Below are 25,203 nucleotides of genomic sequence, written 5' to 3'. Positions count from 1 at the left end.
TTAGATCATTAGCAATTCTTCTGACATCACTGTCGCATTATTTGGAGGTTCGTAGCAACTCTTACTACATGACTGTCAGCATCACTTTAACTTTATTGGCAACTTTCACTACATTACTGTTAGCATCACTTTGAGTTTATTAGCAACTATCACTACATTACTGTTAGCATCATTTTGAGTTTATGAGCAATACTTACGACATCACTGTAGCATTAAATTGAGGTTAGTAGCAACTCTTACTACATGACTGTCAGCATCACTTTGAGGTTGTTCGAATCTCTTACTACATTACTGTAAGCATCACTGAGTTGAATAGCAACTATCACTACATTACTGTTAGCATCATTTTTAGTTCATTAGCAATTCTTCCGACATCACTGTCGCAATATTTTGAGGTTCGTAGCAACTTTTACTACATTACTGTAGCATTATTTGGAGATTCGGAGCAACTCTTACTACATGACCGTTAGCATCACTTTGAGGTAATTCGAAACTTTCACTCCATTACTGTTGGCATCATTTTGAGTTCATTAGCATTTCTTACTACATCACTGTCGCATCATTTTGAGATCATTAGCAATTCTTCCGACATCAGTGTCGCATCATTTTGAGGTTAGAAGCAACTCTTACTACATGACTGTCATCATTTTGAGTTCATTAGCAATTCTTACTAAATCACTGTCGCATCATTTTGAGATCATGAGCAATTCTTCTGACATCAATGTCACATTATTTTGAGGTTCGTAGCAACTCTTACTACATGACTGTCAGCATCACTTTGAGTTTATTAGCAATTTTCACTCCATTACTTTTAGCATCATTTTGAGTTCATGACCAATTCTCACGACATTACATTATTACATTATTGTTGCATTATTTTAAGTTCATTAGCAATTCTCACGACATCACTGTAGCATTGAATTGAGTTCATTAGCAACTCTTTCTAAATGACTGTCAGCATCACTTTGAGGTTGTTCGAAACACTTACTACATTACTTTAAGCATCACCGAGTTGATTAGCAACTATCACTACATTACTGTTAGCATCATTTTGAGTTCATTAGAAATTCTTCCGACATCACTGTCGCAATATTTTGAGGTTCGTAGCAACTTTTACTACATTACTTTCGCATTATTTTGAGGTTCGTAGCAACTCTTACTACATGACTGTCAGCATCACTTTGAGGTTATTCGAAAGTTTCACTCCATTACTTTTAGCATCATCTTGAGTTCATTAGCAATTCTTCCGACATCACTGTCGCAATATTTTGAGGTTCGTAGCAACTTTTACTACATTACTGTCGCATTATTTTGAGGTTCGTAGCAACTCTTAGTACATGACTGTCAGCATCACTTTGAGGTTATTCGAAACGTTCACTCCATTACTGTTAGCATCATTTTGAGTTCATTAGCAATTCTTACTAAATCACTGTCGCATCACTTTGAGATCATTAGCAATCCTTCCAACATCACTGTCGCAATATTTTGAGGTTCGTAGCAACCTTTACTACATTACTGTTGCATTATTTTAAGGTTCGTAGCAACTCTTACGACATTACTGTCAGCATCACTTTGAGTTTATTAGCAACTATCACTACATTACTGTTAGCATCATTTTGAGATCATTACCAATTCTTCTGACATCACTGTCGCATCATTTTGAGATCTTTAGCAATTCTTCCGACATCACTGTCGCATTATTTTGAGGTTCGTAGCAACTCTTACTACATGACTGTCAGCATCACTTTGAGGTTGTTCGAAACACTTACTACATTACTGTCAGCATCACTGACTTGATTAGCAACGACCACTACATTACTTTTAGCATCATTTTAATTTCATTAGCAATTCTTCCGACATCACTGTCGCAATATTTTGAGGTTCGTAGCAACTTTTACTACATGACTGTCAGCATCACTTTGAGGTTATTCGAAACGTTCACTCCATGACTGTTAGCATCATTTTGAGTTCATGAGCAATTCTTACTAAATCACTGTCGCATCATTTTGAGATCTTTAGCAATTCTTCTGACATCACTATCGTATTATTTTGAGGTTCGTAGCAACTATTCCTAATAACTGTCACCATCACTTTGAGGTTATTCGAAACACTTACTACATTACTGTAAGCATCACTGAGTTTATTTGCAACTATCACTACATTACTGTTAGCATCATTTTAAGTTCATTAGCAATTCTTCCGACATCACTGTCGCAATATTTTGAGGTTCGTAGCGACTTTTACTACATTACTGTCGCATTATGTTGAGGTCCGTAGCAACTCTTACTACATGACTGTCAGCATCACTTTGAGGTTATTCGAAAGTTTCACTCCATTACTGTTAGCATCATTTTGAGTTCATTAGCAATTCTTACTACATCACTGTCGCATCATTTTGAGATCATTAGCAATTCTTCAGACATCACTGTCGCAATATTTTGAGGTTCATAGCAACTCTTACTACATTACTGTTGCATTATTTTAAGGTTCGTAGCAACTCTTACTACATTACTGTCAGCATCACTTTGAGTTTATTAGCAACTATCACTACATTACTGTTAGCATCATTTTGAGTTTTTGAGCAATTCTCACGACATCACTGTAGCATTAAATTGAGTTCATTAGCAACTCTTACTAAATTACTGTCAGCATCACTTTGAGGTTATTCGAAAGTTTTACTCCATTACTGTTAGCATAATTTTGAGTTCATTCGCAATTCTTACTGCATCACTGTCGCATCATTTTGAGATCATTAGCAATTCTTCCGACATCACTGTCGCATTATTTTTAGGTTCGTAGCAACTCTTACTACATTACTGTCAGCATCACTTTGAGTTTATTAGCAACTATCACTACATTACTGTTAGCATCATTTTAAGTTCATTAGCAATTCTTCCGACATCACTGTCGCAATATTTTGAGGTTCGTAGCAACTTTTACTACATTACTGTCTTATTATTTTGAGGTTCGTAGCAACTCTTTCTACATGACTGTCAGCATCACTTTGAGTTTATTAGCAACTATCACTACATTACTGTTAGCATCATTTTGAGTTTATGAGCAATTCTCACGACATCACTTTAGCATTGAATTGAGTTCATTAGCAACTCTTTCTAAATGACTGTCAGCATCACTTTGAGGTTGTTCGAAACTCTTACTACATTACTGTAAGCATCACTGAGTTTCTTAGCAACTATCACTACATTACTTTTAGCATCATCTTGAGTTCATTAGCAATTCTTCCGACATCACTGTCGCAATATTTTGAGGTTCGTAGCAACTTTTACTACATTACTGTCGCATTATTTAGAGATTCGTAGCAACTCTTAGTACATAACTATCAGCATCACTTTGAGGTTATTTGAAAGTTTCACTCCATTACTGTTAGCATCATTTTGAGTTCATTAGCAATTCTTACTACATCACTGTCGCATCATTTTGAGATCATTAGCAATTCTTCCGACATCACTGTCGCAATGTTTTGAGGTTCGTAGCAACTCTTACTACATCATTGTTGCATTATTTTAAGGTTCGTAGCAACTCTTACTACATTACTGTCAGCATCACTTTGAGTTTATTGGACTATCACTACATTACTGTTAGCATCATTTTGAGTTTATGAGCAATTCTCACGACATCACTGTAGCATTGAATTGAGTTCATTAGCAACTCCTTAATGAACTTCAGCATCACTTTGAGGTTGTTCGAAACACTTACTACATGACTGTCAGCATCACTTTGAGGTTATTCGAAAGTTTCACTCCATTACTGTTAGCATCATCTTGAGTTCATTAGCAATACTTCAGACATCACTGTCGCAATATTTTGAGGTTCGTAGTAACTTTTACTAAATTACTGTCGCATTATTTTGAGGTTCGTAGCTACACTTACTACATGACTGTCAGCATCACTTTGAGTTTATTCGAAACGTTCACTCCATTACTGTTAGCATCATTTTGAGTTCATTAGCAATTCTTACTAAATCACTGTCGCATCATTTTGAGATCATTCGCAATTCTTCTGACATCACTGTCACATTATTTCGAGGTTCGTAGCAACTCTTACTACATTATTGTTGCATTATTTTAAGGTTCGTAGCAACTCTTACTACATTACTGTCATCATCACTTTGAGTTTATAAGCAACTATCACTACATTACTGTTAGCATCATTTTGAGTTGATGAGCAATTCTCACGACATCACTGTAGCATTGAATTGAGTTCATTAGCAACTCTTTCTAAATGACTGTCAGCATCACTTTGAGGTTGTTCGAAACTCTTACTACATTACTGTAAGCATTACTGAGTTTCTTAGCAACTATCACTCCATTACTGTTAGCATCATCTTGAGTTCATTAGCAATTCTTCCGACATCACTGTCGCATTATTTTGAGGTTTGTAGCAACTCTTACTACATTTTTGTTTCATTATTTTAAGGTTCGTAGAAACTCTTACTACATTACTGTCAGCATCACTTTGAGTTTATTAGCAACTGTCACAACATTACTGTTAGCATCATTTTGAGTTGTTGAGCAATTCTCACGACATCACTGTAGCATTATTTTGAGGTTCGTAGCAACTCTAACTACATGACTGTCAGCATCACTTTGAGGTTGTTCGAAACTCTTACTACATTACTTTAAGCATCACTGAGTTTCTTAGCAACTATCACTACATTACTGTTAGCATCATCTTGAGTTCATTAGCAATCCTTCTGACAATACTGTCGCAATATTTTGAGGTTCGTAGCAACTTTCACTACATCACTGTCGCATCATTTTGAGATCATTACCAATTCTTCTGACATCACTGTCACATTATTTTGAGGTTCCTAGCAACTCTTATTACATTATTGTTGCATTATTTTAAGGTTCGTAGCAACTCTTACTACATTACTGTCATCATCACTTTGAGTTTATTAGCAACTATCACTACATTACTGTCGCATCATTTTGAGTTTATGAGCAATTCTCACGACATCACTGTAGCATTGAATTGATATCATTAGCAACTCTTACTAAATGACTGTCAGCATCACTTTAGGTTGTTCGAAACTCTTCCTACATTACTGTAAGCATCACTGAGTTGATTAGCAACTATCACAACATTACTGTTAGCATCATTTTGAGTTCATGAGCAATTCTTCCGACATCACTGTTGCAATATTTTGAGGTTCGTAGCAACTTTTACTAAATTACTGTCGCATTATTTTGAGGTTCGTAGCAACACTGACTACATAACTGTAAGTATCACTTTGAGGTTATTCGAAAGTTTCACTCCATTACTGTTAGCATCATTTTGAGTTCATTTGCAATTCTTAGTACATCACTGTCGCATCATTTTGAAATCATTAGCAATTCTTCCGACATCACTGTCGCAATATTTTGAGGTTCGTAGCAACTCTTACTACATTACTGTAAGCATCACTGAGTTTCTTTGCAACTATCACTACATTACTGTTAGCATCATTTTAAGTTCATTAGCAATTCTTACTACATCACTGTCACATCATTTTGAGATCATGAACAATTCTTCTGACATCACTGTCGCATTATTTTGAGGTTCGTAGCAACTCTTACTACAAGACTGTCAGCATCACTTTGAGGTTATTCGAAACGTTCACTCCATTACTGTTAGCATCATTTTGAGTTCATGAGCAATTCTTACTACATCACTGTCGCATCATTTTGAGATCATTAACAATTCTTCTGACATAACTGTCGCATTATTTTGAGGTTATTCGAAACTCTTACTACATTACTGTAAGCATCACTGAGTTTCTTTGCAACTATCACTACATTACTGTTAGCATCATTTTAAGTTCATTAGCAATTCTTCCGACATCACTGTCGCAATATTTTGAGGTTCGTAGCGACTTTTACTACATTACTGTCGCATTATGTTGAGGTCCGTAGCAACTCTTACTACATGACTGTCAGCATCACTTTGAGGTTATTCGAAAGTTTCACTCCATTACTGTTAGCATCATTTTGAGTTCATTAGCAATTCTTACTACATCACTGTCGCATCATTTTGAGATCATTAGCAATTCTTCCGACATCACTGTCGCAATATTTTGAGGTTCATAGCAACTCTTACTACATTACTGTTGCATTATTTTAAGGTTCGTAGCAACTCTTACTACATTACTGTCAGCATCACTTTGAGTTTATTAGCAACTATCACTACATTACTGTTAGCATCATTTTGAGTTTTTGAGCAATTCTCACGACATCACTGTAGCATTAAATTGAGTTCATTAGCAACTCTTACTAAATGACTGTCAGCATCACTTTGAGGTTATTCGAAAGTTTTACTCCATTACTGTTAGCATCATTTTGAGTTCATTCGCAATTCTTACTGCATCACTGTCGCATCATTTTGAGATCATTAGCAATTCTTCCGACATCACTGTCGCATTATTTTTAGGTTCGTAGCAACTCTTACTACATTACTGTCAGCATCACTTTGAGTTTATTAGCAACTATCACTACATTACTGTTAGCATCATTTTAAGTTCATTAGCAATTCTTCCGACATCACTGTCGCAATATTTTGAGGTTCGTAGCAACTTTTACTACATTACTGTCTTATTATTTTGAGGTTCGTAGCAACTCTTTCTACATGACTGTCAGCATCACTTTGAGTTTATTAGCAACTATCACTACATTACTGTTAGCATCATTTTGAGTTTATGAGCAATTCTCACGACATCACTTTAGCATTGAATTGAGTTCATTAGCAACTCTTTCTAAACGACTGTCAGCATAACTTTGAGGTTGTTCGAAACTCTTACTACATTACTGTAAGCATCACTGAGTTTCTTAGCAACTATCACTACATTACTGTTAGCATCATTTTAAGTTCATTAGCAATTCTTACTACATCACTGTCACATCATTTTGAGATCATGAGCAGTTCTTCCGACATCACTGTCGCAATATTTTGAGGTTCGTAGCAACTTTTACTACATTACTGTCGCATTATTTTGAGGTTCGTAGCAACTCTTAGTACATGACTGTGAGCATCACTTTGAGGTTATTCGAAACGTTCACTCCATTACTGTTAGCATCATTTTGAGTTCATTAGCAATTCTTACTACATCACTGTCACATCATTTTGAGATCATTAACAATTCTTCTGACATCACTGTCGCATTATTTTGAGGTTCGTAGCAACTCTTACTACAAGACTGTCAGCATCACTTTGAGGTTATTCGAAACGTTCACTCCATAACTGTTAGCATCATTTTGAGTTCATGAGCAATTCTTACTACATCACTGTCGCATCATTTTGAGATCATTAACAATTCTTCTGACATCACTGTCGCATTATTTTGAGGTTCGTAGCAACTCTTACTACATTATTGTTGCATTATTTTTAGGTTCGTAGCAACTCTTACTACATTACTGTCAGCATCACTTTGAGTTTATTAGCAACTATCACTACATTACTGTTAGCATCATTTTGAGTTTATCAGCAATTCTCACGACATCACTGTAGCATTGAATTGAGTTCATTAGCAACTCTTACTAAATGACTGTCAGCATCACTTTGAGGTTGTTCGAAACTCTTACTACATTACTGTAAGCATCACTGAGTTTCTTAGCAACTGTCACTACATTACTGTTAGCATCATCTTGAGTTCATTAGCAATTCTTCCGACATCACTGTCGCAATATTTTGAGGTTCGTAGCAACTTTTACTACATTACTGTCGCATTATTTTGAGGTTCGTAGCAACTCTTAGTACATGACTGTCAGCATCACTTTGAGGTTATTCGAAACGTTCACTCCATTACTGTCAGCATCATCTTGAGTTCATTAGCAATCCTTCCGACAACACTGTCGCAATATTTTGAGGTTCGTAGCAACTTTTACTACATTACTGTCGCATTATTTTGAGGTTCGTAGCAACTCTTACTACATGACTGTAAGCATCACTTTGAGATTATTCGAAACGTTCACTCCATTAATGTTAGCATCATTCTGAGTTCATTAGCAATTCTTCTGACATCGCTGTCACATTCTTTTGAGGTTCGTAGCAACTCTTACTACATTATTGTTGCATTATTTTAAGGTTCGTAGCAACTCTTACTACATCACTGTCATCATCACTTTGAGTTTATTAGCAACTATCACTACATTACTGTCGCATCATTTTGAGTTTATGAGCAATTCTCACGACATCACTGTAGCATTGAATTGAGTTCATTAGCAACTCTTACTACATGACTGTCAGCATCACTTTGAGGTTGTTTGAAACACTTACTACATTACTGTAAGCATCACTGAGTTGATTAGCAACTATCACTACATTACTGTTAGCATCATTTTGAGTTCATTAGCAATTCTTCCGACATCACTGTTGCAATATTTTGAGGTTCGTAGCAAGTTTTACTACATTACTGTCGCATTATTTTGAGGTTCATAGCAACACTTACTACATAACTGGAAGTATCACTTTGAGGTTATTCGAAAGTTTCACTCCATTACGGTTAGCATCATTTTGAGTTCATTAGCAGTTCTTCCGACATCACTGTCGCAATATTTTGAGGTTCGTAGCAACTTTTACTACATTACTGTCGCATTATTTTGAGGTTCGTAGCAACTCTTAGTACATGACTGTGAGCATCACTTTGAGGTTATTCGAAACGTTCACTCCATTACTGTTAGCATCATTTTGAGTTCATGAGCAATTCTTACTAAATCACTGTCGCATCATTTTAAGATCTTTAGCAATTCTTCTGACATCACTGTCGCATTATTTTGAGGTTCGTAGCAACTCTTACTACATTATTGTTGCATTATGTTAAAGTTCGTAGCAACTCTTACTACATTACTGTCAGCATCACTTTGAGTTTATTAGCAACTATCACTACATTACTGTTAGCATCATTTTGAGTTTATCAGCAATTCTCACGACATCACTGTAGCATTGAATTGAGTTCATTAGCAACTCTTACTAAATGACTGTCAGCATCACTTTGAGGTTGTTCGAAACTCTTACTACATTACTGTAAGCATCACTGAGTTTCTGAGCAACTATCACTACATTACTGTTAGCATCATCTTGAGTTCATGAGCAATTCTTCCGACATCACTGTCGCAATATTTTGAGGTTCGTAGCAACTCTTAGTACATGACTGTCAGCATCACTTTGAGGTTATTCGAAACGTTCACTCCATTACTGTTAGCATCATTTTGAGTTCATCAGCAATTCTTATGACATCACTGTAGCATCATTTTGAGATCTTTAGCAATTCTTCTGACATCACTGTCGCATTATTTGAGGTTCGTAGCAACTCTTACTACATGACTGTCAGGATCACTTTGAGGTTGTTCGAAACACGTACTGCATTACTGTAAGCATCACTGAGTTGATTAGCAACTTTAAGTCCATCACTGTTAGCGTCATTTTGACTTCATTAGCAATTCTTACTACATCACTGTCGCATCATTTTTAGATCATTAGCAATTCTTCCGACATCACTGTCGCATTATTTTGAGGTTCGTAGCAACTCTTACTACATTACTGTTGCATTATTTAAAGGTTCATAGCAACTCTTACTACATTACTGTTGCATTATTTAAATGTTCGTAGCAACTCTTACGACATTACTGTAAGCATCACTGAGTTTATTAGCAACTATCACTACATTACTGTTAGCATCATTTTGAGTTCATCAGCAATTCTTAGGACATCACTGTCCCATCAGTTTGAGATCATTAGCAATTCTTCTGACATCACTGTCGCATTATTTTGAGGTTCGTAGCAACTTTTACTACATTACTGTCGCATTATTTTGAGGTTCGTAGCAACTGTTACTACATGATTGTCAGCATCACTTTGAGGTTGTTCGAAACACTTACTACATTACTGTCAGCATCACTTTGAGGTTGTTCGAAAGTGTCACTCCATTTCTGTTCGCACCATTTTGAGTTCATTAGCAATTCTTACTAAATCACTGTTGCATCATTTTGAGATCTTTAGCATTTCTTCTGACATCACTGTCGCATTATTTTGAGGTTCATAGCAACTCTTACTACATGACTGTCAGCATCACTTTGAGTTTATGAGCAACTATCACTACATTACTGCTAGCATCATTTTGAGTTTATTAGCAATTCTTACGACATCACTGTAGCATTAAATTGAGGTTCGTAGCAACTCTTGCTACATGACTGTCAGCATCACTTTGAGGTTGTTCGAAACTCTTACTACATTACTGTAAGCATTACTGAGTTTCTTAGCAACTATCACTACATTACTGTTAGCATCATCTTGAGTTCATTAGCAATTCTTCCGACATCACTGTCGCAATATTTTGAGGTTCGTAGCAACTCTTACTACATTATTGTTGCATTATTTTAAGGTTCGTAGCAACTCTTACTACATTACTGTAAGCATCACTGAGTTTCTTAGCAACTATCAGTACATTACTGTTAGCATCATTTTGAGTTCATTAGCAATTCTGACTCCATCACTGTCACATCATTTTGAGATCATTAGCAATTCTTCTGACATCACTGTCGCATTTTTTGGAGGTTCGTAGCAACTCTTACTACATTACAACTGCATTGTTTTGAGGTTAGTAGCAACTCTTACTACATGACTGTCAGCATCACTTTGAGGTTGTTCGAAACTTTCACTTCATTACTGAGTTAATCACTGAGTTTATAGCAACTATCACTCCATTACTGTTGGCATCATTTTAAGTTTATTAGCAATGTTTCCAACATCACTGTCGCATTATTTTGAGGTTCGAAGCAACTCTTACTACATGACTGTCAGCATTACTTTGAGGTTATTCGAAACTTTCACTACATTACTGTTAGCATCATTTTGATTTCATTAGCAATTCTTCCGACATCACTGTAGCATTATTTTGTTGTTAGTAGCAACTCTTACTACACGACTGTCAGCATTACTTTGAGGTTGTTCGAAACACTTTCTACATTACATTTAGCATCTTTGTTAGTTCATTAGCAATTCTTAATCCATTACTGTCACATCACTTTGAGATCATCAGCAATTCTTCAAACATCACTGTCGCATTATTTTGAGGTTGGTAGCAACTCTTACTACATTCGTGTCCGCATCACTTTGAGTTTATTAGCAACTATCACTACATTACTGTTAGCATCATTTTGAGATCATGAGCAATTCTTCCGACATCACTGTAGCATTATTTTGAGGTTTTGAGGTACCTTTTTTTAACCGATCTGCTGACCAGCGAGACGCCACCACGCACGGCTGTCGGCTCCGTAAAGGAGGGAGAGGAAGTGGAAAGGACGGAGAAGGGTCGGACCAGGTCTACTGCTAGGTGACCACTCACTATCGTCTGCCATACTGCCCCTCATGGTGGGGAGTGTAGCGCTATCCTGCCACGGTACATTTGTTTCATTCTTTTGCTCTTGCACTTTCATTAAAATGGACTTGACTTTAGAATGTTTTGTTTCAAAATATAGAAGAATTCCCAGATTTATAGGTAGCATGAGTATGAAGTTGCACTTGCACCCGGTGGGAAAATGTCCTCTGCATTTGACTCTCACTATGTAGGAGCAGTGGTAGCAGTGTCAGCCTGGGGGCTTGGTCAAGATCAATGACAGGAGTAGCAGACAGGTAATATCCATAGCATGCTTGTTGTTTTAGAGGAGTAAGGGTACACTGTTGGTCTCTCACCTGATGCGCTGTCATCAGCACAAATGATCTGTTCCTAAACATCAAAATCTACCATCCCCCTGATTGTTTTTTACAACTGGAGTACTGGTTAACACTTTAGAAAGCCTTCATTCAGAGCTGTGAAGAACCTTGAACCTGATATCCCAGACATCAAAGTGGGCCACTAACTGGCCAGATGAAGCTATGCTAGGCTGCTGTATTCTGAAGAGCTAAAGTAGCAGCTTCTGAGAGGGATGCTAACCTGGATGTGTTCATCTCCTACTTTAATATCAGCCCCCAACTTGGAGCTCTGACAGCCTCCAGCTTGTTGTTCCTGTTTCTGCTTCAGTCAACAGGGAACTCCAACCTGCAGTAGAATCTTCAACAACAATGGAATAGAAAAGTGAGGAAGAAAAACTAGAATAAACTTACAAAGCTGAGAAATGTTCATGAAGAAGAAAGGCACACGTTATGATTGAGGCCAGAAACTAAAACTCCACACCAAATGTACTTTGACTTGTAGGATAATGAACTTGAATGTGTTGAAACAGCAGATCAATGAATCCACTACCACACAACAAGATGATGATCCACTACCACAAGATGGCGTCACAGATCCTGACACTCTAAGCAGGAAACACAGAGCAAAACATTACAACAAAGCTCCTGTTGTTCCCTCCAGGAAAAACTGTGGCTCTGATGAGAAAAGGATCCCAGCCTCTTCTGAGGATCCATGGCCGCACCATTGGGTAGAAGGACGATGGGGTCGGCACCAGGAGGAACGCTGGTGTCTCCGATGCAGGGAAGATGGAGCAGTGAAGAGACCACATTGTGGCGTCCTAAAGAGGACATTTGGTGGAGACTGAGACAGCAAACATCCCGCCCCCTTCATCAGAAGAACCACAGCACAAGAAGAAAGAATCCTGGCAGTGACGACAGGGAGGATCAGGGTGACCTCCTCACCACCACCTTTGAACCTTCAAATGAACTTTAAAAAGCTTTAGAGTGGAGAAGGATTTTAAAACATTTTATTGTTTTTTTTCTTTCATTCTCATTTGTGCGATTGTCTGATTTATTAGAAATAAACACTGTCTGCTGGGTTTACATTGACTGTGATTCTCTTTTTGCATGCAAGTTGAAAGTTCTGCCAATAAAAACCACAAGTATTTGAAGACCAAAGGAAGAACCCCCAAAGTCAGGACCCTGAGATCAAAGTGAGCGCTCTGATCTCTGAGGTCTGGGATATTTCCCATCCCATGGCCCTTCAAATAAGAGCCCTGTGTCTCTGTCTCAAAGTTTTCAAACCGTATTTGTTTGTTAAATTAAAACCAGACGACCACTGTGGTCCTTTTTACACGGTAAGTAAAGCACAGATGCCCTGGTGGACCTGTTGGCACCCTGGACTTTGAATCCAGTGACCTGAGTCCAAGTCTCCGTTCCAGCAGGTTTCCTGCAGCCTTCAGCAGAGCTGCCATGTTTCTCTGTAGAGAACTAAGTGATGCTCTCAGCAGGTTGAGGGCACCACCAACAAGTGAGGGATGAACCTCTGACTTCCTTCTTGTCAAACAGGAAACTCCTAATACCTCATTTGAGTAAAGTACCTCATTTTCCTGACATCCAAGTAGTAGTGAAGTGGAGGAAGAAGGGAGGAGATCTCCAACAGGATCCTTCTTTCCTCTGTCCTCCTTGATCTCATGGATCTCCACAGTCAAGGGGAGACCCAAGCTCCTGGATGGATCTGGCACTCAGGAACTGCTGAGTTTTCCAGTGGACTTTGTTCCATCCATGGTTCAGGAACAGGACTCCTCCTGGTTAACCTGGTATCTTTCCACCCAACTGTGTGTTCTTGGAGAATTTTTCATGTCATGTCAAGAAATCAGGCTGGTGGGTTTTTCAATGAGAGAAATTCTGGTAACTTAATTAAGTGGCATGTTTGTTGAAGCAGTAATTAACTGATAAATTAAGGAAGGCCTGGCCAGTCTTTGCTCCCAGGTCATACGATGGAGTTAGAAAGTCCTGAATCAATCTGGAGTTCCATGATTTCCTTGTGGTTCATGATCCTTTTGCCAATGTAGTCTGGAACAAGAGCAAGATGAACCTCCAAATATCAACAGGTTGATTGCAGGTGATGTCAAGTGGTATTTAGAGGAACCTCCTCCTTGTGTTTGGTTCCATGGTGGAAGGGTGAGAACTCTGGATCCAGTGATCCCAGTTCAAGTCTTGGTGGGACCTTCCTGTCTGGAATGTGTCCCATGTAACAAACTGATCAAGAGATGCAATGTGGTTCTAATGTTCTCGTTCCTTTCTTACTGCCATGAACACAGACTGTGTGTTTAATGTTAACAATAAATGCAACAACTCATGAGCCAGTAGCTCCTGTGGAAAAAATTCTACTTTGTCAGTGAATTAATTCAGTCTGCAACTGTCAGTGTCTGTCACGATGGCCGAGCGGTCTAAGGCGCTGCGTTCAGGTCGCAGTCTCTCCTGGAGGCGTGGGTTCGAATCCCACTTCTGACAAAGGACATTTTCTCCACATTCCTATGCATCCACAATGGTACATTCCAAACCCAGTTGAAGCTGCTCTCCACTGAGGGGAGTGAGTGGTTGAACTGGCAGCAGAGGAGGCAAAGGAGCTTCCCTGTTATGGCCTGGTTTCCTCCAACATGGAGCAGCCACCAAAATCTAACTTCAATGTTGGATCAAAGTCTGCTGAAGAAATGTATTTTCTTTCAAGTCACATTTTGTCGATTAACTTCATAATCAGAGTCTCCATCTCATCACATGACTAAAGTCTGGGTTCTGTATTGGTGGTAAAATATCCTTCCATGCCCCTCACTAGTTTGCACACAGAAAAGCATATTTTACTGGTTTCAGATCTCTTAGCTTGTTCTCTCTCTTAAAGCAGCTGAGGCAGCTTTCATTGTGTGATTCATTTTAAAATATAAATATGGAACAGAACCATTGGAATCAGATGTCAGGACATTTGAAGGAATGTCAATCTCCTGTTGAAATGTTGCAGTGTGCAGCTGAGGCTCTCTGGCAGTGGCACCAGGAGCCCCAATGGCAGAACCTGGACCCTCCTGGAGGAGAACCACAGGTGAGGGCCTTCTTGGCTCCAGATTGATGGAAATCAAGTGTCTGAGGCTGTTAGCAGCCATGAAGTTGATCTGGTTGGCACTGGTATTTTTTCTTGCTGCAGCTCAGGAGTGATTCAGGAGAAGAGTTTCAGAACAGCCCAGGTTGGGGACTGGAATTTTAGAATTTCCCCTGGAACCAAACAACCTTGGAGGGTAAAACCTCCAATCATAGCCACTCAGATGCAGCAGCAGAAGAAGCTGTCATCTACCCTGACAGTCAGAGCATCAAGTCAAGAAAACATCACCATCTTGTAGTTCCAAACCTCCACCTGTCAGCTTCAGCTACTTCTTATTGTGGGACTTTAAATTTGAACACAATGGAATTTGGACAAGGAGTTTTCCTTCCAGTCCAAACATCATCGTCCAGCCTCCAACCAGAGGTCCATCAGTTATCATGGAGCCACAGGTGGAGTCTGGGTTCTTTTCTAGAATGAGACGGCAATGACAGTCCTGCCAAGTGACATCACTGACATGACAGGATGACTTCAGTCACGTGACTGGATGACTTCAGTCATGACTGGATGACTTCAGTCACATGACTGGATGACAGTGGAGATGCCAATGTAGAGGTTGGGGAAATCGTCTCTGAGAATCCAGCTTGAACCCACAGCCTCCTTGTTTTCCAAAAACCCAAACAGCGACCATCAGTCTCCCTCCAATCCTGTACTTGGGTAAACAACAAAAACAGAGTAAAAGTCTCTGGCAACATATTTGTTTCCTGTAGGGTTTCTTCATGTATGTGTGATGTACCTGCTTTCCCAGAGGACTGCCATCTTTGTTCTGTGGGCTGACATGTTTTAGTGTCAGCACAGGTCATAGCGCTGAGACTGAACTCTCATTCTCCTCCAAGTAGTATTTCCACCTCACACTCCTGCATATTCAAGTGAACAGGGAACACAAACTTATGCTCAACTTCTCCTGTGTATTCATCCACAGTCACTAAACAACAACCAAACCAAACAAAAGGGGTTTGCTAGCATGGCGATCAGCTGTAGTTCACCCTCTTATCCAGGTCACATGACTCAGGAGTAGCGTGGCCATCTGGCAACCAAAGGGTGGCTGGTTTGATCCTCACTTTCTCCAGTGACCATGTCAAAGTGTCCTTGAGTAAGAGACTGAACCCCTAAATACTTCTGATGAGTAGGTTGGCTCCTTGCATGGCAGCCTTCAGCATCAGTGTGTGAGTGTGTGTGAATGAGTGGACATTGTTCAGCTCCTTGAGTGCTGCTGAGGTAGAAAGGCTCTGTACAAACTGAGTCCTTTTACCATTTCTTTCCTGCTTCTAGCAGCGCTGTCATCACTTCCTGTGACCGTGGAGGGAAGGGGTCCCCCTTCAGAATAAGTTTGATATCATTGTTACTTCCTCTTCAACATGCCTTTAGCAGACCAACTCAGAGAGCAGCACAGTGAGGTAGTGTGGCCGAGCGGTCTAAGGCGCTGGATTAAGGCTCCAGTCTCTGAGGAGCCGTGGGTTCAAATCCCACCACTGCCATCATGTCCCAGGTCACTGGAGAGGTGTGGCAGGTCTCTTACTGCCTCTCCTCTCTCTTCCACTGAGGTCTTCAAACCTGTGACCAGAAGAAGAACCCTCCTCTGAGCACCACTGCTCTGACTACCAGGTTACCTCATGGTGATCAGTGTGAAGTCATGGGGAGGTGGTCAGTTGTTCCTCTGTTTTATGACAGAGGCTTCATTGTGAATTAAATAATTTTAATTCTTTACTTGAAGTTTCACGCTGTTTCGATTGAAAAAGGCCAGTTCCTGGAGAAGATCTTCTAGGGGTCCAGGTTAAAGCGGTGCCCCAGCTGGCACCAGGCGCTGACCCAGGTCCTGCATGGGAGATACTGTCAGTTCTGTTCTGCACTGCTCACAACCACAGGCTGGTGTTGAGGCCTGCAGCAACCAGGGCCCCAGTCACCAAGAGTATAAAGGCTGGTCATTGTGGCAGTGGGAGGAGTCAAAATGAAGACAGACCAATGTGAGCAGGACGTTCCTGGAGAAGTCAGAAGAACTTGACCATGTTTCCTACAGTACCCAGGAGGCCTGGTAGTTGTTGAAGGAAGCTCCAAAAGCAAAGAGCAGACAGCAGGACATCAAAAGAAAAGATCCAGACACTAAAACTACAAGTAGAAACAAGAAGAAATACTAAAAGCTTTGGAAAGATACTACAAGGTTGGATATACATTATTATATACACTACTATTCTCCTGACTCCTAAAGAGGGACAGGAAACATTAGAATGTGGATCAGATCAGCTGATTTCAGTGTTGAGTCCATCCCTCCATCCACTTTCTGTTCTTATCCTTTAAGGGTCATGGGGGGGGGGGGGGCGGCGATCCCAGGTGACATTGTTGAAGAGGCAGGGTCAGCAGATCCCCAGTCTTTGAGGAGGCGTGGGTTCAGAGTTCACCCTGGACAGGTCAGAATTCCTGATGATGTCATCAGGGCTTTGACAGTAACTAGAATTCAGTCTTTGATGTCAGGAGAACATGAAAGAAACACAATTGAGGAAAGTAGAGGAGAACATTCAGCTTCATTAGAAACACTTGAACTGTTGAACAGTAGAATTTGTTAGAAACAGTTTACAACACTGAGTGACAGGATTGAAGAGGGAAGATTTTTCTACTTAAAATTTAATTCTAACTTTAAACTGGGCATGAACATTTTTAGTCGTTCATATTCTAACATGCAGAGGAAGTCATGTCATTCCCTTTTTAAAAAAAGAAAAAACATGTGAAGCTCCTCCCCCCAACTCCAGATGGACAGACAGACATGAGAGTGGCTAGGAAGCAAAGAAGTGTTGTGCTCCTCTCCAGTGCTCTGGTGTTGTTGTGTTCTTCTCAGCTCCATCATGAAGACCTGCTGGCACTGGGCGCTGGTGGAAGTTTGCAGCTCTCACTGGAAAGTCCTGAGGCTCCTCCCACTCTGAAGCAGGCAGTTGCTCCCAGCCAGCCCTCACTTTCACTCTCTGGTGTAGGAGTGAAGAACAAAATCAGAATCAAGAACCATCACTCTTTCATTGGGGCTCCTTTCTCCTTGTTCTGATCCAGAAATTCAACAGCTTCTATCATTGATTGACAGGAAATGTTGATGACACACTGGGATTTTTGTTCTCCTGCTGTCACTGTCAAGTGCAGCTTAACATGAGAGGTAGCAGGATCATTCATGTGTTCATGTTTCCAGCAGACAAGGAGGAAACCTGGGAGGACTTCAGTGACTCTGATCAGTGGTTCTCACTTCATCTTCTCAGTATAAAGTTTAAAGCGAGCTGGCCAGGAGTTGAACCTAGAATCTTCTGATCCGTAGTCAGACACGTTATCCATTGCACCACCAGCCCTGTGAAGAAGCTGCTATGTTCATGTGTGCTTGCTTTTACAGAAAATCCCAACAACGTGGTGGCATTTTCAGGGGACACAATGGTGCAGTGGTCAGCACTGTGGCCTCCCAGCAAGAAGGTTCAGCTCTCCTCCTATTTGGTTGCTAGGAACCTGAATCAGTCCTCAGTGGAGCGGTGCTGCTGAGGCTGAGTGAGGCTGAGTGAGGGACTGAGCAGGAGCCAGCAGGTCCAAGCAGGTTCAAGCAGGTTCAGGCAAACTCCCCTCGGTCCACCAACATCAAAGCAGAGGAACTGAGTTCATCGAACAAAATGATTCATATCATCTCCTCTTGGAATGTTCTGGAACTACAAGTACACTTAAAATGGCTGACTTATGACAACAGAAGGAACTTTGAAGTAGATTTGATTTATTTAAGTCAGTGACAGTCATTTTTTCAAGAATTTAGTTCAGGTAACTTGATTGTTTTACTAAGATGAGCTTTAATGTTATACCATTGAAAAAAGACCTTCATGTATTTATGATGACATCACCAATAGGAGCCTTCAGTCTGTCAGGGGGTAGAGTTCAGTCACCACCATGACATCAGAGTCAGAGTTTAGAGATCAAAGACAGACATTAAAGTCTCACATTAAAGTCTCTCTTATTAAAAAAATTAAAGTGTTATATCTTTGAAAATATACTGCAATACATGAAATATTATATTTACATGAATGGTAACCTCGTTCTTATATTCTTTAATATACTGCAATAGTAATGGACCCTCTATGACACTGTAGTGATGAATCTATCAAGGAGTAAAAATGATTATAATCAGAATTTTGAAGTCAAGTTTGAGATCAGTTTGATCCTCTATCTCCCTCCCCCCTCTCTCTCCCTGTCTCCCCCCCTCTCTCCCTCTCTCTCTGTCTCCCCCCTCTCTCTGTCTACCCCCCCTCTCCCTCTCTCTCTCCCCCTCCCCCCCCTCCCTCTATCTCTCTCTCCCCCCTCTCTCTGTCTCTCTCTGTCTCTCTCTCAGGAGCTTTTAAATGAAAATTTTAATAAAACAGAACAGGAGACTGAAGAGTGATCACTCAAACCCACAGGCTGAATGGGACATCTTTTAAAAAATTGAACCACTGAGTAAAACCATAGAAGCGCTCCTGTCTAGTCGGTGCTAACAAGTTAGCTGTTGAGTGAGTCCAGCTGTGCTGTCTAGGAATCCTGGTCAAAAGCCTCCACTCATCAAACAGCTGGTGTGTTGGTGGATCTGTGGATCCTGCTGGAAGAAGCAGGGTGGAGCTCTGAATGGTTCCTGTCTCAAAGAGCTTCTCTGTGCAGCTCCCATCAGCTCCTAAAAACAGGAAACCAGCAGATTCAGTGTTGAACAGTGGCATTAAAATGTCTCAAAAGCTGTCCTGTCCACCATTTGTTGGTGCAAAGACATTTAAAAACACAAGTTGAACATTTGCCAAAGTTGCTCTCACCTTCTTTCAAACACCTGGAATGATTTCCTCCAAACCAAAAGAAACTGGTAAAAAAAACAACAACAACAAAAACTCCTGGAGAATCAAACTCCACCCTCTGCTCCAACTGGACTTGGGACTTCAAATGACCCCCATTAAAAGCCTGCCTGCATCCCCATTCACTGACTGTTGTGCTGTGGGTCTCCTGGACAAACATGGCAGGATCCTCTTGATCTCCAGGAGAATAAAAGAGGGAACCCTAGAAAACAAGTCAGCGTGAAAGAGGAGCAGATTTTAAAACTCCTCATCATTTCCACCTCCAGGAGTGAAGCCTCCCGGGACCCAAGAGGCTCCAGCTGGCAGAGCTCTCACTGGTTTCTCCACCACCTCGCTAACCTGAGCTGGAGCATCTGAGAACCAAACAGTGACCCCCTTCACTCCAGAGCCGACTCCACAAACTCTGAGCCCCCACTTTACCCACAGCCAGCAGGCCTCCTCAACACTGCATGACACACGACGACTAAATTTAACACTTCTCATCAAGAGATCTGTCACAGGTGTCTACTGTGGAGGGTCAATCTATCCGTCCACATTCAGATCATTAACGCAGCGACTCCTAAGCACCAGTAGAGCCTGTTCATCGTCCCTGGGTGGGCTTGAACCACCAGCCTCTCGGTTAACAGCCGAGCGCGCTGACCGATTGCGCCACAGAGACTCTGAGTCACCTGCTTTTCATGAAGAGTTTTCAGGCTAAATTCAGTGTGTGAGGTCCACACTGCACATTTGAGGGACCATGAAGGACAGAGGAGAGTCTGGCTGTCATGGTGAAAGCCTTCAGCACTAGAACTGAAACAGCCCCACCATCTGAACCCCCCCAGACCAAACAGGCTTCATCAGAAACAGACACACCTCCTAGAACATCCAGAGATCATCAGTCTGATTAATAGAACATGACAAACAATCAAGAACATGTTATTGTTTGATCAGAAGCTGAAACAATGTTTCTATGTTTGTCAGTTCTGGTCTGAATGAAAGAGGAGGTTTTCTTGGTCATGTGACGTGGATGAGAGTTCAACTAGAACTTCCTGATTCAACAGGATTTGAGTTTGTTGGGATTTTGTCAAAGCCACCAACCAAACCTCTGAGTGGTGCAGATGTCTGCTGCCTCCTCAGAGCAGACTGGAGCTCAGCCTCACTCACCTGTGGGAGCCCCAGCAGAGCCACCGTGTGATGGAGTTTCAGTTTAGGATCCAAGGTCCTGGATTGAATTGGTGTTTTGTGTTTTTAGGCCTCCTGGCACCATCAATGGTAGATGTCTGTGTAGGTTCTCATTCATCCAGGTCATCGTAGATCGAAGCGAAGTAAAATCTGGTCAAATGGACGCAAGTTTATCTTGAAGACGTTTCACCTCTCATCCGAGAGGCTTCTTCAGTTCTAGTGAAGAGTGTGGAAGCTCCAGCTTATAAACCTATTTGGGAGTGGTCAGTGCTTTTGTGGTGGAAACGACCCTCCCGAGACTCACCTGGCCTCCCCAAACGACAGTCGTTGTGAGGTGTCAGGGAGTTTCAGGGGTGGTCGTTAGGGAGTTTCACCGACCACTCAGATGCTAATGGGCTGTGCTGGCATCAGCCGTTCCACATGGGTCTTTCAGCTGAACTCTTTGGGGAAGCTTTGAAAGGACTTGGTTGTAAATAGGTGAAAGGAAATGTCGCAGTCCACCTCCTCTGTTCAAAGATGGTTTCTCTATCCTGACGTGGATGGCTTCTTTAACTCCTCTTTCAAACCATCTGTCCTCTCTGTCGAGTATTTGGACATGGTCGTCCTGGAAGGAGTGGCTTTCCTCCTTGAGGTGGAGGAAAACCGCTGAGTCCTGTCCTCCAGAGTTGGCTCTTCTATGTTGGGCCATGCGCTTGTTGAGGGGCTGTTTGGTTTCCCCTATGTAGAGATCCGTGCAGGCCTCACTGCATCTGACAGCGGATACCAGATTGCTTTTCTGGCTGTGAGGGGTGGGATCTTTGGGGTGAACCAGTCTTTGTCTCAGAGTGTTGTCTGGTTTGGGGAGGCCAGGTGAGTCTCGGGAGGGTCGTTTCCACCACAATAGCACTGGACACAATAGCACAAGGAGCTTCACATGTTTTTTCTTTTTTTAAAAAGGGAATGTCATGACTTCCTCTGTATGTTAGAATATGAACGACTAAAAATGTTCATGCCCAGTTTTAAGTTAGAATTAAACTGAAAATACAAAAATCTCCCCTCTTCAATCCTGTCACTCAGTGTTGGAAATTGTTTCAAACAAATTCTACTGTTCAACAGTTCAAGCGTTTCTAATGAAGCTGAATGTTCTCCTCTGCGTTCCTCAACTGTGTTTCTTTCATGTCCTCCTGAGATCAAAGACAGAATTCTAGGTACAAATAAAAACACTATCAAAGCCTCCTGATGACATCATCATCAATTCTGTCTTTGATCTGTGTCTGTCCAGCTTGTCCTGAGTGGATCCAACAGTTTCCCATGGGTGACTCTGTCGTGGTCTCTCTCCTGCTGTCTCCAACTCTCAGAGTGCTTCTACTGGTTTCTCTCCATCGTCCCTGTTGCTAGGCAGAGCACTGGTGAGGACTGAGGCCAGTGATGTCATCACCTCCAGCTGAGACCTGCCAGGTGATCCTGCTTCATTCGACTCTGCTGCCTCTGCCACTGCCCTGACTGGTGAGGCTGACAGCAGGTTCTCTCTCATCTAAACTCTCTGTTTACAATGGAGGCTGAAATCCTTGTGATTGTTGGTTCAATCATCAGGTCTGTTGAACTCCCAGGTGCCATCACCTGCTGTCTTCCTGGTGCCAAAGTTGTGGACATTATTGAACGTCTCCAGGACTCATCGATCTCCACCCCTCCTGCAGGTTCTCCCTGTCTCTGTGTTGGTTCTCTCTGGTACTCCAGCTTCCTCCCAAAGTCCAAAGACATCAAGAGGGTAGTGGTTACCTGGACACTCTAAATGACTGTGAGTGTGAATGGTTGTCTGTCTGTGTGTGTTGGTCCTGGGATGGACTGGTGACCCATCAAGGGTGAACCCAGGGCTGGACTGGCCACCTGGCCGATGCACATCTTTGGGCCGGCCCATAACTGTCATAATTTTTTTTTCAAAAGTGTATAGTTTTTAATCGACTGTAACGGTATCGGAGACGCGAAACGCGGCCCATTGGTTGATTTTCTTGAAGGACATTGGGCTCATCCAATGAAATCTCTCAGCTCTCTCTCTTTCTCTTAGTCAAGCCATGCTGTTGCAATGGAAGTGGAGGAGTCAGATCAGACAGTTGGAGACTATTTTAGTCGCCCTTCTTCCACACAGAGGACTGATTTTTTTAAGTTTCATCCTCAACAAGATTCCATAAACCCTGTCGTCCAGAGGCTCTTCGTTAGAACGGACGGCACGACGTGGAAATGGCTGACTTATTGTGGTCAACGTCATGCTTTGTTTTGTTTTGTTTGCCCTGCTTTTAGCAAGCCCAGTGATCCAAGTGTCTTCATTAGAGGCCTGACAGACTGGAGGCATGTGCACCAAAGAGTAGAGGAGCATGAGAGAGGCATGGCACAGAGGCAGTGTGCTGAGGCCTATTTTTGAAACTGCTCCAGAGCAAGACTGGCCACCTCCTTGAGGGAAGACAGCTGACAGGACACCGTGAGCAGGTTAAGAAGCAGGGCTGGACTGGGACCAAAAAATGGCCCTGGCATTTTTCATCCCTGGCAGCCCTCCATGGTTATTTACACGATATGTGTAAGCACACGCCATACCAGAGGATGTATGCGCACATTTTGAAGTTTCAAAAATTAAAATAAAGTGCAGTATTCTACATGGAAGACAGTAACCATGTTAAAAGAGTGATACTCTTTCACTACTCACAGAGACCTTCTTCTTCCACTACACGTTCCAACACCTGACGTCTCTTCTTCCCAGTCCAGCCCTGGAAGAACGCGTCGAGTTTTGGAAATTCGGCTGCTTTTCTTCTCCGGAGTCTCTCTTTTTCGGCTCCTCCTTTCTCCTTCCTCTTACTGGGCAACATTCTTCATGGCTTCTGACTGCAAGGCGGCCGCTGAGTGGTGGCACTACAACTGGATGGGTCTGTTTCTCATTTTAACACAAAAACAAACTAACCGCTGTTTCTGCATGTTTACCAGAAATATACTGTATATTTTGAAATGCCTGCTCACACCGGCCCATCCGGCTACATCCACCAAACTTTACACACATAATATAATATCATACTAATAATATAATACCCCTAAACACAAGCCCCAAAGCAGTAGTTGTTTTGTTTTTCTTCATAAAGGAGGTGCACTGTCATGACTACGATATCTCTGGCAACAAACATGGAAGGGGCTTTGGGGTCTTGTGTTTCAGCTCTGTAACTTCTGGATGGCTGAAAATGTCAGAATCAGTCCTCTCACTGACATCAACCATTGGTGTGACTTTTGGTAGCTTCAGCTCAAATGAAACCAGGGAAGAGGGGCCAGACTTTGAGGAGCCCATTAGGGTTAGTGGATGCCCCGGGACCGTGCTTGGGCCCCTTAGCACCTAGATGGCTGAAATTCCCAGCACATGCTACTCTGGGGCATCACACTATGTGTGTAAAGTTTGGTGGATGTAGCCCAAGTAGAAACACCAGAACCCAGATTTGATCCTCAATTCTGCTCCAAAAGGCTCTCGGAGTGCAGAAGTCCCAGACCCTGATTTTGCCCAGTTTCACAAGGGGATAGTTTTTTCTCTTTGAACCTAGGAAGTTGAAATTTTAGTGTGTTGTTCTGTTCTTGAAGGATCACATCTGTGGTGGTTTGACCCCCCTAAGTCCTTTCTGCTGTCCGTAAAGGGCGTGGCAAAGTCCAGTAAAGTCTTTAAATGAAGCATCATAACTGGTCAAAGTTGCTCCAAATGAGATGAGCTTTCTGGGAGGAGTTCACACCTCTGCCAGAAACCAATATTTAAAACTTTGAAGCCCCACCTCCTTCCTGAAGCCACTTCCTGTTTGGGAGGGGGTTCTAGAATTATTCCACCAGATTAGGATTTCATAAAGTTTCAGGTCTGTATCCACTGGAGAGGCCAATGAGAGCAAAAGAGCAACAGGGTCAAAGGTCAACAGGCCTCATGTCTCAGCCAGGCCTCAAAGGGTTAAGTGAGCCTTTTGGAGCTCCTTTGAAAAAAGGCCTGACACCAATCTTGTTCAGGACCAACATGAAGAAGGATCTTTGGAACATTTTCACATCTTTAAGACCGCCTTGACTCTTTTTTATAGCAGGAGTCACTGAACAGCACAAAGCTGCTATTGCAGCCATCAGGCCTCATTTCTGATCATTTATTATTGTTGAAACAAAGCTGAATATCAATTATTGATTTTTATTGTCATCATTGTGAACACCTGATAAGAGAAACACAATAAAAACATTTGAAAAGGAAGGATCAGAGTGTTGTTGTACTGCAATACTACAGTACAGCATCAGAGACACTCAGTTATTGATTGCCTGAATGATTGATTTCCCCAGAAGAGGGACAGCTTTGTTGGAGCAGTAAAAATACACACATCAGAACGACAAAGTTACATTGGAAAAGAAACTACATGACATTACCAGCACAAC

General features: G+C 41.5%; 1 protein-coding gene and 2 non-coding genes across 3 annotated transcripts in view; 1 reads left to right on the top strand and 2 right to left on the bottom strand.

Moving 5' to 3' along the window:
- The window catches only part of LOC147272180 (uncharacterized), a 430,453-nt gene that overhangs the window by 93,100 nt on the left and 312,150 nt on the right, over positions 1–25,203 (bottom strand). The gene's annotated exons all lie outside the window — the stretch shown is intronic.
- trnal-aag (transfer RNA leucine (anticodon AAG)) lies at positions 16,212–16,293 on the top strand. The gene has a single exon. It is a non-coding gene; the product is annotated as a tRNA-Leu (tRNA).
- trnan-guu (transfer RNA asparagine (anticodon GUU)) lies at positions 20,223–20,296 on the bottom strand. Its single transcript has one exon. It is a non-coding gene; the product is annotated as a tRNA-Asn (tRNA).

Source organism: Aulostomus chinensis, chromosome 1 (assembly GCF_037954235.1).
Source record: "Aulostomus chinensis isolate RoL2024-O1b breed Wild chromosome 1, RoL_Achi_v1.0, whole genome shotgun sequence".
Taxonomy (NCBI): Eukaryota; Metazoa; Chordata; class Actinopteri; order Syngnathiformes; family Aulostomidae; genus Aulostomus; species Aulostomus chinensis.
The sequence above is the reverse complement of the archived record's forward strand: the minus strand, read 5'-3'. Positions and strand labels throughout refer to the sequence as shown.